Here is a 12,014-nt window from a genome sequence, read left to right on the forward strand (position 1 = left end):
AAAGTAGTCCCTAAAGAAAACTGCATTAGCTGAGATTCTCTATTCACTGTTTTACCTTCGTCATCATCATCATCATTCTACATATTACAGATATACACTACTAGAAACTGTAGAGGTGAGTTTAGACCTTTTGGCTCAGATAAATATAATATATAATAATATAATAATAAATATTCACAGGTTAGACGCTGCTGGGTTTGCGGGTGGTTTATTAATGACTACAGTGTAATAACACTGTTATTATATGATTATATTAATTGTTATTGTGATTATTCTTAGGTGGACTGTTATTGTATATCCTTCACTGCTTTTTTTTGGGTCATCCCTGGATGTTTGGGTCATGGTGGCACAGCTATCAGGACCAGAGCTGCTCAGATTAAACGCAGAGAGAGTTTCATTCTATAACTCACATCATCATTTATTCCTGCCGGTCTCTTAATAGAAATAAACAGCGTCCTGTGGATGAAGATGGAAGTACACTTTGTTCTTTCGAGTAAGATCAAATCAAAGTGTATTTGACAGGACAGCACAACCATATTCAGCATTAGTGTTAGACACAGGTGGAATTTGGCCTCCGTCTTTCATTTGGCCTCTGGGGAGCAGAGAGGGTGAAAGGAGTGCCAAACCCGGGTATCGAACCCACAACCCTAGCATTAATAGCCCAGTGCTCTAAGCACTGAGGCACCACTGCCCCTTCACAGTCATACAACGCTACAGGAGTGTGAAGCCCAGGACAGCCAGACTGATGAACAGCTTCTATCCACACGCCATCAGGGTTCTGAACACCACTACATTTATCACTGCTGCTGTTTACAATACTGTTGACTTTTGTTCTGCACAAAAATATTTTGTTCTGTTTATATATAATAAATATATTTATTTTTTTATTTTACTTTTCTGTTTACTGTTTCTCTCTTTTTATATTAATATTCATAAGATTATGTCTGTAAATGGAGGAACTGCAAAGTAAGAATTTCACTGTACAGTGTAACTGCTGTGTTTCTGCTGAGCACATAACAATAAACTCTTGAATACACGGTACAACTACAGTGGAATACTTTAATAACTGTCCATCCCATGAAACAATCTGATCAAATTGATTAAATATAGGATTAAAGCTCAAATATGATAAAATAAAATCAAATAGAGATAAAAAATAAATAGGTACAGATAATAATACTATAAATATATAATATAGTAAATAGAATGTTGTGCAATCTATAGATGTATGAGGTAAAAAAAAGCTTTAATATGAAATTATATTAAAAATATTAATAATTATATAATAAAATAAACTTTAAAAATACTTATTCTTGGTCAACAACGTGTCTGTGTTATTTACATTTGTTATATATTATTATATATCATTATAATATTTTATATTATTATGATTATATATTAACATTTTTATTAATTAAAAATATTAATTACTCTGTATTAATTTTCCCCTAATCTGCCAAGGTTTACACCTGACATGCTCACACACACACACACACACACACACACACACACACACGCCGAACCCGCCCTGCAGCTCCCCGGATGTTTTCTAATGGAAGTTTCTTTCTCTGTGATGCCGCTGAATATCTTGCCGCCGGGGTTCCTGCACATGATGCCACTGTCCTGAGGAGAAGCTGCATGTCAGCGCCCGCACAGCGCCGGCAGGCCTTCTGCTACTGGAATCCAGCTCCAGGCTGGAGCTCCTGTTCTCATAATTCAGGCCTGTGGACATTAAAGTGAAAGTCGTGTGTGTTGTGGTTGTGGGGGGAAATAGTAAAACCCGTCTGACTGATAAACCGACTGACACGCCGTCTCTGGCAGAGCATCTCCCAACATCTCACGGTGCTAGCTAACTGTTCTGCGGAGAACATCGGGCTCTATTATAGTGAGGTGGCACTAAAAAAACAGTGGCTGTTGGGTCAGCTAGTTCAAGCCATTAAATGAATCAGAACTCGTGCTGGTTTCACTGTTTGGAAGGAAGTCCCCGCCCAAGCTGAAACACGGATTCTGATTGGTTCTCCTGTTTGGTGCCGATAGAATGAATTTACTGCATTTAAAAGCGGTTATTTGATGTATAAACAGGAAGTGTATGAGTTCACCTGACTTCATTAAGGTGAAAAACGCTCAGATAACGATAAGCAAACTATTTACCACCCTGTTATCAGACCTCAGATTGAATCAAGCCAATAAAACGATGAGCTCTGCTCTGATTGGCTGGTTTACGGCAGTACTACAGCTCACAGAGCCCCTCCACATTATGGCCTAGTTTAAACACTGCCGTTATTCCCCAGTCTTACCGGATAGAGCCGCTGTCCTCTCTCGGTGTCCTCTCAGCGCAGTGTGCTGTTAGCAAGCTGAAGAGATTGTAGCTGGTTAGCTTTTAGCCTCGCTTCCCCGGTGTTGTCTTTTTCGAGTCTTACCAGTAAAAAATATAAGCTGGTGTGAGTTCAGCTCCAGTTTGGTTCAGCTGAGGGAGTCCAGTTAGTTTTGGAGGGCGTGTATGTTGGAGGGACGAGATGGTCAAAATTATCATCAGCTGATGTTAGCTTTTAGCCTAGCATGAATCCCTGCTTTCCAGATTTTTAGTTTTAGCCGAGTTTGAGCTTCTCTTTGTGGACACTGATGCAGGAAAAGCCGTGGTTACGAGGCCTGGCTCCCGTAGCAACCCGTATTCCCATAACTAGCAGAGTCTGGAGGTGATGAGCTGCTCTCCAGCATCAACAACGACATATTCTCCTGAAGTCGTCCCTCCTGAGGTTCACCAGATCTCCGGCTGTGAATGTTGGGGGTGTAACTATAACAAGTCAAGACTGTGATGTAACAGTTTGGGAGTTTTGGAATGAGTATTTCTGCTCCTGGGCTCCCCCTACAGTTGAGGAGTGTAATTCACTTTTCCTCCACTGCAGTAAATACAAATCATAGACAGCTGTGCAGCAGTACAATTCAGCTCAGCTCCTCCATGTACGTCATGCAGGTCCTGCTGCAGGCGATCGGTCTCTGCTCCAGCCATGGCTGTCTGTCTGTCAATCACTTCATTCCTAAGTGTAGCCCCGCCTTCTTACAACAGAGCAGAGTAAGGGTGGGAGACTAACTGAGTTCAGTCACTGAAACGTATGAGGACAGGCAGAGCTACACATCATACTGCAACCAGCCAGCAGAGGCGCTGGCTACACCCGCGGGTGCTTCTCTACTTTTGAGAGGCGTCACGCTGTTGAAAGCCCTCCCCGAACGCTGTGCCTGAGGCCACGTTGCAGCTGGTGCTCAGCCTAAGCTTCTCATTGTCTGTGAAAGTCCTCTCCACACGTTTACTTCAAAGACTTATCCCACACCTCTCTCATTGTCTGAGAAGATTACGGCATTTCATGTCCAGAAGCTGCAGGAGATAATGGAGCGTTTGGGCTTCTGTCAGAACAGCGTGTGTCAGGAAAAGCCCTGCAGCTCAATGAGGAGACTCCCGAGCTTGAGAAAAGTGAGGAGCAGAAGACGAGCGTGTGCAGATAAACCATTAGCACCCACCCGAGGCCGATTATAGGCTAATACCCCGTCTGAATGAGTAATCCGGTAGGGTTCTCTGGGTGGGACGGATGTGTCTAACAACAGGTTTCTGCAAAGCTTCTCTTTGGAGTTATAAAACAAACGATTTAAGCCTCATTTTGTTGCTAAGATGAACCTTCACAACAAATCAGAGAGAGATTCACCCGTCTGCCTCAGTCAGCTTCATTATGGGGTGGGTTTGGAGGCGTGGGGGGTCGGCTCCACCCGGTGGTGTTCGGAGGGGAGTGAGCACTGAACACAACAACAGAGTCATGGTGGGCTGTGCTCGCTTTTTTATGACTGTATGTAGTTCTTATTATACAATTGTGCTCCATCATAGTGTCATAGAGCCCCCCCCCCACCACCACCACCACTACTCAATGTTGGCTCTGCCAATTAACCCACCTGTTCATAGCTCCCCCTAGCACCAGCAATGCTCCCGACATTGGACGAATAAGGACTCCTCCGATACATGAGAAGTCGGCCCGGCTCCGAAGAAAGCGCCGGGTCCCCAGCTCCACCCCACACACTGGCTAATGCTAACAGACCCCCATTGTTAAAGAGTGAGGGGAGAGGGAGAGCGCCATCTACCCACCCAGAGAGAGAGAACACAGCCAACTGTGCCCTCTCAGACTCCTGCTGCTGATGGCAAAGCAACGAAGCTCGGGATTCGACCCCGCGACCCTCAGGACTTCTTCTTTGGTTCGCATCCTATGTTTCTTTCACCTTCGCTTCCTTTCACACTGCAGCAGCGCCCTCCTGTGGCCGCCTTCAGGCATTTCTCTTTAGAAACACTTCGTGAAGCGTTTCGTCATAATTATGGCTTTTAATAATTGTGTTTTCTTTGGGGGGGGGGGGGGGGTAGTGCACTATAGACCCCTGTGGCGCGGCCTAAGCTTTCAGTCTTTGTTTTCCTTCCATTATCTTTACTTTTCTACTTGAAGTCGTTCTGAAACCAGTACTTTTACACTTTTACTGGAGTAAAAAGCTTCAGTTGATACTTCAGCTTCTATAGAAGTCTTTTAAACCCTCGTATCTCCACTCACTTCTACCTGAGGAATAAATGTCAATACAGAGTGGTAAAGATCACCATGGCCAGATCTCCACAAAGGCCTTTGGAAAGAAGGCTGGAGATGCAGAGGAGTCTGGAAATGGCTTTAAAAAGTTAGGAATCAGCTGTTCCACTGTCCTCTAAATCATTTACAAGTGAAACAGCTGACCAACATGACCAAGTCAGGACGTCCTAGCAAGCCCAGCCCAGCAGCAGAACCTCAAGATGAGTAAAGAAGCCTCCAACAGTCCTAATGTCTCATCAGGGTAGCAGGAAGCTCTCGCCAGGTCACGCTGAGGTCAAAGTCCAGCATCTACCATCAGAAAGAGAGCAGACAAGGTTGAATCAGTTGTTATGGGAGTTGTGCAAGGAGGACACCCTGACTGTCAAAAATAAATAAATAAATAAATAAATAAATAAACCCACCAGGGCAGGACTGAAGTTTTCCAGAGAACACCTAGACCAAGAGGAGGTTGTCTGGAACAATGCAGGACGTCTGGGACAATGCAGGACTGAAGTTTTCCAGAGAACACCTAGACCAATAGGAGGTTGTCTGGGACAATGCAGGACAATGCAGGATGTCTGGGACGATGCAGGACTGAAGTTTTCCAGAGAACACCTAGACCAAGAGGAGGACGTCTGGGACAATGCAGGACACTGCAGGACGTCTGGGACAATGCAGGACTGAAGTTTTCCAGAGAACACCTAGACCAAGAGGAGGTTGTCTGGAACAATGCAGGATGTCTGGGACAATGCAGGACTGAAGTTTTCCAGAGAACACCTAGACCAAGAGGAGGACGTCTGGGACAATGCAGGACGTCTGGGACAATGCAGGACTGAAGTTTTCCAGAGAACACCTAGACCAAGAGGAGGTTGTCTGGGACAATGCAGGACAATGCAGGATGTCTGGGACAATGCAGGACTGAAGTTTTCCAGAGAACACCTAGACCAAGAGGAGGATGTCCCAGATGTCTTTCTCTTGGTCTAGGTGTTCTCTGGAAAACTTCCGTCCTGCCCTGAGGTCAAAGTCCATGGTAGCAGAAGACATGCTCTTTAAACCTGGCAGCATTTAACACATTTAAGACCTCATTCGCTGGCTGGAGATCCCGACACTCGCTGTGTTCGCCCTATATTTACCCTCGGTCTGGGAACTGGAACCCAAACTAACACCAGTCCAACGTTATTTTGACTAGACCGGGTATTTTTCTTTTTTGCGCTAGCGGAAGTGTCCCGGGCCTGTTTAGCCACGGCCCAGCTTACGCTCTGTCTAGCACAGACACCATGCTGCCTCTGCGGTCTGCACCCATCCAACCACACACACATATACACACACTGCAATTGAGAGTGTGTGTGGGTGGCAGCAGTCCAGCAGCTCCACCAGCGTTGAGCCACGCCACACTGAACACACTTGTTGGGTCGCTTCGCTTAGAGCAGCTGATGTTGGGTAAGGCCTTACAGAAAGGCCAGCATTCATGCGTCTGCTCACAACACCTGCACCATGGAGCGGCATGCAAAAGTTTGGGGACCCACAGTCAAAATGCCTGTTACTGTGAATAGTTGAGTAGAAGATCGGCTGATTTCCGAGAAGCACAAAGTTAAAGGTGAAACATTTCTTTAATATTTTAATGAAGATTACTTTTTTATTCCTGTTTTTACAGTTTTGAATAAAAATGAAAAATAACATAAAATTAACAGTTTTAAATAAATAACATAATTTAAATAAATAAAATGAGCAGTTTTAAATAAATAACATAATTTAAATAAATAAAATGAGCAGTTTTAAATAAATAACATAATTTAAATAAATAAAATAAACAGTTGTTAAATAAATAAAATGAACAGTTTTAAACAAATAACATAATTTAAATAAATAAAATGAGCAGTTTTAAATAAATGACAAAATTTAAATAACATAAAATTAACAGTTTTTAAAAAAATAACAATTTAAATAAATAAAATTAAGTTTTAAATAAATGAAATTAACAGTTTTAATAAATGACAAAATTTAAATAACATAAAATGAACAGTTAAGAAAAATAACAATTTAAATAAATAAAATGAACAGTTTTAAATAAATACCATAATTTAAATAAATAAAATGAGCAGTTTTAAATAAATAACATAATTTAAATAAATAAAATAAACAGTTGTTAAATAAATAAAATGAACAGTTTTAAACAAATAACATAATTTAAATAAATAAAATGAGCAGTTTTAAATAAATGACAAAATTTAAATAACATAAAATTAACAGTTTTTAAAAAAATAACAATTTAAATAAATAAAATGAACAGTTTTAAATAAATGAAATTAACAGTTTTAATAAATGACAAAATTTAAATAACATAAAATGAACAGTTAAGAAAAATAACAATTTAAATAAATAAAATGAACAGTTTTAAATAAATAACATAATTTAAACAACATTAAATGACAGGAGTACTTAGTAACTGCCTGGGTTATGGATACAGGCCCGGATGCTACAATATCTCTCTCCTGGCAAATCGCTCTGAATAATAATAACAAAGAAAAGTCAGCTCCCGTTCCTGATCTGATCAAAACGTAAAAAGGAATTAGCATCGCTATCACAGCATTATTATTATTATTATTATTATTATTATTATTATTATTATTATCAGTGGGTTATGAGATGAGGTTATCATCCTCTGATATGCTCCTCATCAGTGATGTCTTTCTTGGAGGGGACAGCAGTGTGTAGATCAAGTCATTTGTGTTTGTCTCATGTGAGATTTCTTATCCCGTGCTAATTGGCCATAAATGTACAGACACCCTGCAGTAAGACTGCATTACTCCACCTCCTTATGTAAATCTAATTCCATTCAAACTCACCGTTATCTAGAACATGGACAAAGGACACAGCAGCTAACTGGAGGGTATAGGCTTCCATTTCCTGCTAGCTACATCACCTCACAGCCTCGTATCTTCTCAAGAAGCAGACCTCAGACTCTGAACATGGCTTGGCTAATTGGCTACATTTGGGGTTAGCGGGTTAGCGGGTGGACGCAGTCTTCCTCCAGACTGCTCCTTTAAGACGAGGTCTCTCTAGACAGCAGGCCGAGGTCAGGGTTGGGGTTCAGACTGCTGTGTTTATCGGCTGTGTGGAGCTCTGCTGCTAAAAGCGGGCTCCTGCTACGTACACATTAGTGTGCCACGCGGCTCGGAGACACGCTACATTACGAGGTGTTGAGAGAAGGCAGACACGGTGGAGCTTAAGTGGTTTCAACACTTCCCCCGATAGACGCGCTCTCCGGCCCAGACATAAGCCTGTCCTGTTTGAGGTTGGAGCTGCATTCTTCTCAGGCTGTACTTCCTCTCCACACCTTCAGGTGGATCTGACCAGACTAAACTCTGCCGGAGCTGGATTAGCTTACCACAGGAGGTTGTGTAAAGAAGGCCTACTGAGCTGGATGTGATTGACTGAATGGTGTGTGGAGTAACACATCTACTGTAACATGTAACAATAATATGTCTGGAATGTATTTATATATATATATGTGTGTGTGTGTGTGTGTGTGTGTGTGTGTGTATGCATAATATAGGTACAACAATATAGGTATAACATAATGCTAATATATAGTAAACAATTATTTTAAAAATTACATCTGTAAATTAAAACTATAAATACTACACACACGCTGCAGATTCATACTGGATTAAAGTCTTCTTGCAATTACTATTCACAGTCTATCGACACTGCAGATTCATACTGGATAAAAAACATTTTTTAGAAGTTATTACTGTCTCACTGTACACACTACACACACTTCAGATTCATACTGGATTAGAACTGCCCCACAATGATCACTGTACACTGTACACACTACACACACAGTACAAACACTGCAGATTCATACTGGATTAGAACTGCCCCACAATGATCACTGTACACCGTACACACTATACACACGGTACAAACACTGCAGATTCATACTGGATTAAAATCACTTCAAATTATTAGTCAAGAAGTAAAAAATACACACAGTTCAGATTCATACTGGATTAAAACCGCTCTGCAATTATTACTGTCACACTGTACACACTATAAACACTGCAGATTCATACTGGATCAAAATCTCCTTACAATTACTATTAATAGTCTACCAGAACTATAAATACTTTAAATTCATACTGGATTAAAATCACTTCACAGCTATTAGCAGACTGGATAAACTACACACACTTCAGATTCATACTGGGTTAAAATCACTCCACAGTTATTGCCAGACTGTAAAAACTACACACACTTCAGATTCATGCTGGATTAAAATTACTCCACAATTAGCACTGTCACGCCTACACACTACACACACTGCAGATTCATACTGGATTAAAATCACTCCAAACGATTAGTCAGAAAGTAGAAACTACACACACTTCAGATTCATACTATATTAAAATCACTCCAAACGATTAGTCAGAAAGTAGAAACTACACACACTTCAGATTCATACTGGATTAGAACTGCTCCACATTTATTACTGTCTCACTGTACACGCTACACACACTTCAGATTCATACTGGATTAGAACTGCTCCACATTTATTACTGTCTCACTGTACACGCTACACACACTTCAGATTCATACTGGATTAGAACTGCTCCACATTTATTACTGTCTCACTGTACACGCTACACACACTTCAGATTCATACTGGATTAGAACTGCTCCACATTTATTACTGTCTCACTGTACACGCTACACACACTTCAGATTCATACTGGATTAGAACTGCTCCACATTTATTACTGTCTCACTGTACACGCTACACACACTTCAGATTCATACTGGATTAGAACTGCTCCACATTTATTACTGTCTCACTGTACACACTACATACACTTCAGATTCATACTGGATTAGAACTGCTCCACATTTATTACTGTCTCACTGTACACGCTACATACACTTCAGATTCATACTGGATTAGAACTGATCCACATTTATTACTGTCTCACTGTACACACTACATACACTTCAGATTCATACTGGATTAGAACTGATCCACATTTATTACTGTCTCACTGTACATGCTACACACACTTCAGATTCATACTGGATTAGAACTGCTCCACATTTATTACTGTCTCACTGTACATGCTACACACACTTCAGATTCATACTGGATTAGAACTGCTCCACATTTATTACTGTCTCACTGTACACGCTACACACACTTCAGATTCATACTGGATTAAAATCACCACACGTTTATCACCAATTCACTATAACATCTATTTTCTTACCTAGAACTAATAAAAGGCTTATTTAATACAGAGTAAAGTCTTTACACTGCTGCTCACGAACAGCATTACCCACTTTTCTGCAGGAATCTGCTTTTCATAGTCATCTTCAATCTGTAAATCTGGTCTCTTCCAGTTCTTTGCAGTTTATTCAACTATTTTGGCAAATATGATTTTCTTTATTAAGCCTCATTAAGTGTGATCTGCAGCGGACTTTAACAAAGCTCAAAAACAGGCCTCATCATATTCAAAATGAATAAGAATAGCAGACAGCTTGTCATCATAAAACCAGTTAAACCCGGTCCCACACAGTGAACCCGAGGTCATTAAAACCCAACGCTTTTGCCGTCATTTTTTCCAGATGGTCCTGTTCTGATTACTCCGCTATGCCAGTCTAAGCCCACGGTTCCCATTATGAGGAGAGGCATTTTCCATTATGCAACTAAAATCCCCCTGTTTGACTTGCCGAGCGTCTCCAGTCACACCCTCCTTCATTACAACCATCCACTCACATTTCACTCACATCTATATATAAAACACACACACACACACACACACACACTATATGTCCACATATTTGTGGACACCCCTTCTATAATGAATGCATTCAGCTACTTTAAGTTGCACCCATTGCAGATGTGCAAATGCAGACACACACACACACACACACACACACACACACACACACACACACACACACTATATGTCCACATATTTGTGGACACCCCTTCTATAATGAATGCATTCAGCTACTTTAAGTTGCACCCATTGCAGATGTGCAAATGCAGACACACACACACACACACACACACACACAGCTTGTCTATTCCCTGTAGAGAAGTACTGCCAATAGAATAAGACTCAGATAGTAAACATGGACCTATTGACTCCATTATTTTTTTAAACATAATAAATGTCTTGCTCAAAGATGATAAACATGTAATAATCTGTTTTCTTTCTTTATTTCCAGTATGCTGAATTCAGCAAATAAACAGTTTGTCTAAAATGAATGATCTGTGACTAGGACACACAGTAGCAGTAATGTGAAGCTCTTATTTGGAGCATTTGTTTTGGTCTGTTCATCAAAAATCATAATTTTGGAGCATTTCTACTGGTCCGTTCGTAAGGAATTTTCATTTTTGGAGCATTTCTATAAGTCCATTCATCATAGGGCAGCATTTTGGAGAAATTCTATTGGTCCATTTATGAAAAAGCATCCATGTGGAGCTTTTCTATTGGTCCATCCATTATAAATCGTAATTTTGAAACATTTCCATTGGTCCATTCAGCATGAATCATAATTTTGGAGCGTTTCTATTGGTACATGCATTATGAATTGTAATTTTGGAGCGTTTATATTGGTCCATCCATCATGAATTGTAATTTTGGAGCATTTCTATTGGTCCATCCATCATGAATTGTAATTTTGGAGCGTTTCTATTTGTCCAACCAGCATGAATCATGATTTCAGACCATTTCTATTGGTCCATCCATTATGAATTGTAATTTTGGAGCATTTTTATTGGTCCATCCATCATGAATTGTAATTTTGGAGCATTTCTATTGGTCCATCCATTATGAATTGTAATTTTGGAGCGTTTCTATTGGTACATCCATTATGAATTGTAATTTTGGAGCATTTCTATTGGTCCATCCATCATGAATTGTAATTTTGGAGCATTTCTATTTGTCCAACCAGCATGAACCATGATTTCAGACCATTTCTATTGGTCCATCCATCATGAATCGTAATTGTGAAGCATTTCTATTGGTCCATCCATCATGAATCATAATTTTGGAGCCCTTCTATTGGTCCAGCCATTATGAATCATAATTTTGGAGCCCTTCTATAGGTCAATCCAGCATGAATCATAATTTTGGAGCGTTTCTATTGATCCAACCATCATGAAACATAATTTTGGAGCAGTTGTATTGGTCCAACCAGCATGACTCATAATTTTGGAGCTTTTCTATTGGTCCATCCATCATGAATCATAATTTTGGAGCCCTTCTATTGGTCCAGCCATTATGAATCATAATTTTGGAGCCCTTCTATAGGTCAATCCAGCATGAATCATAATTTTGGAGCGTTTCTATTGATCCAACCATCATGAAACATAATTTTGGAGCAGTTGTATTGGTCCAACCAGCATGACTCATAATTTTG

Source organism: Salminus brasiliensis, chromosome 12, assembly GCF_030463535.1.
Source record: "Salminus brasiliensis chromosome 12, fSalBra1.hap2, whole genome shotgun sequence".
Taxonomy (NCBI): Eukaryota; Metazoa; Chordata; class Actinopteri; order Characiformes; family Bryconidae; genus Salminus; species Salminus brasiliensis.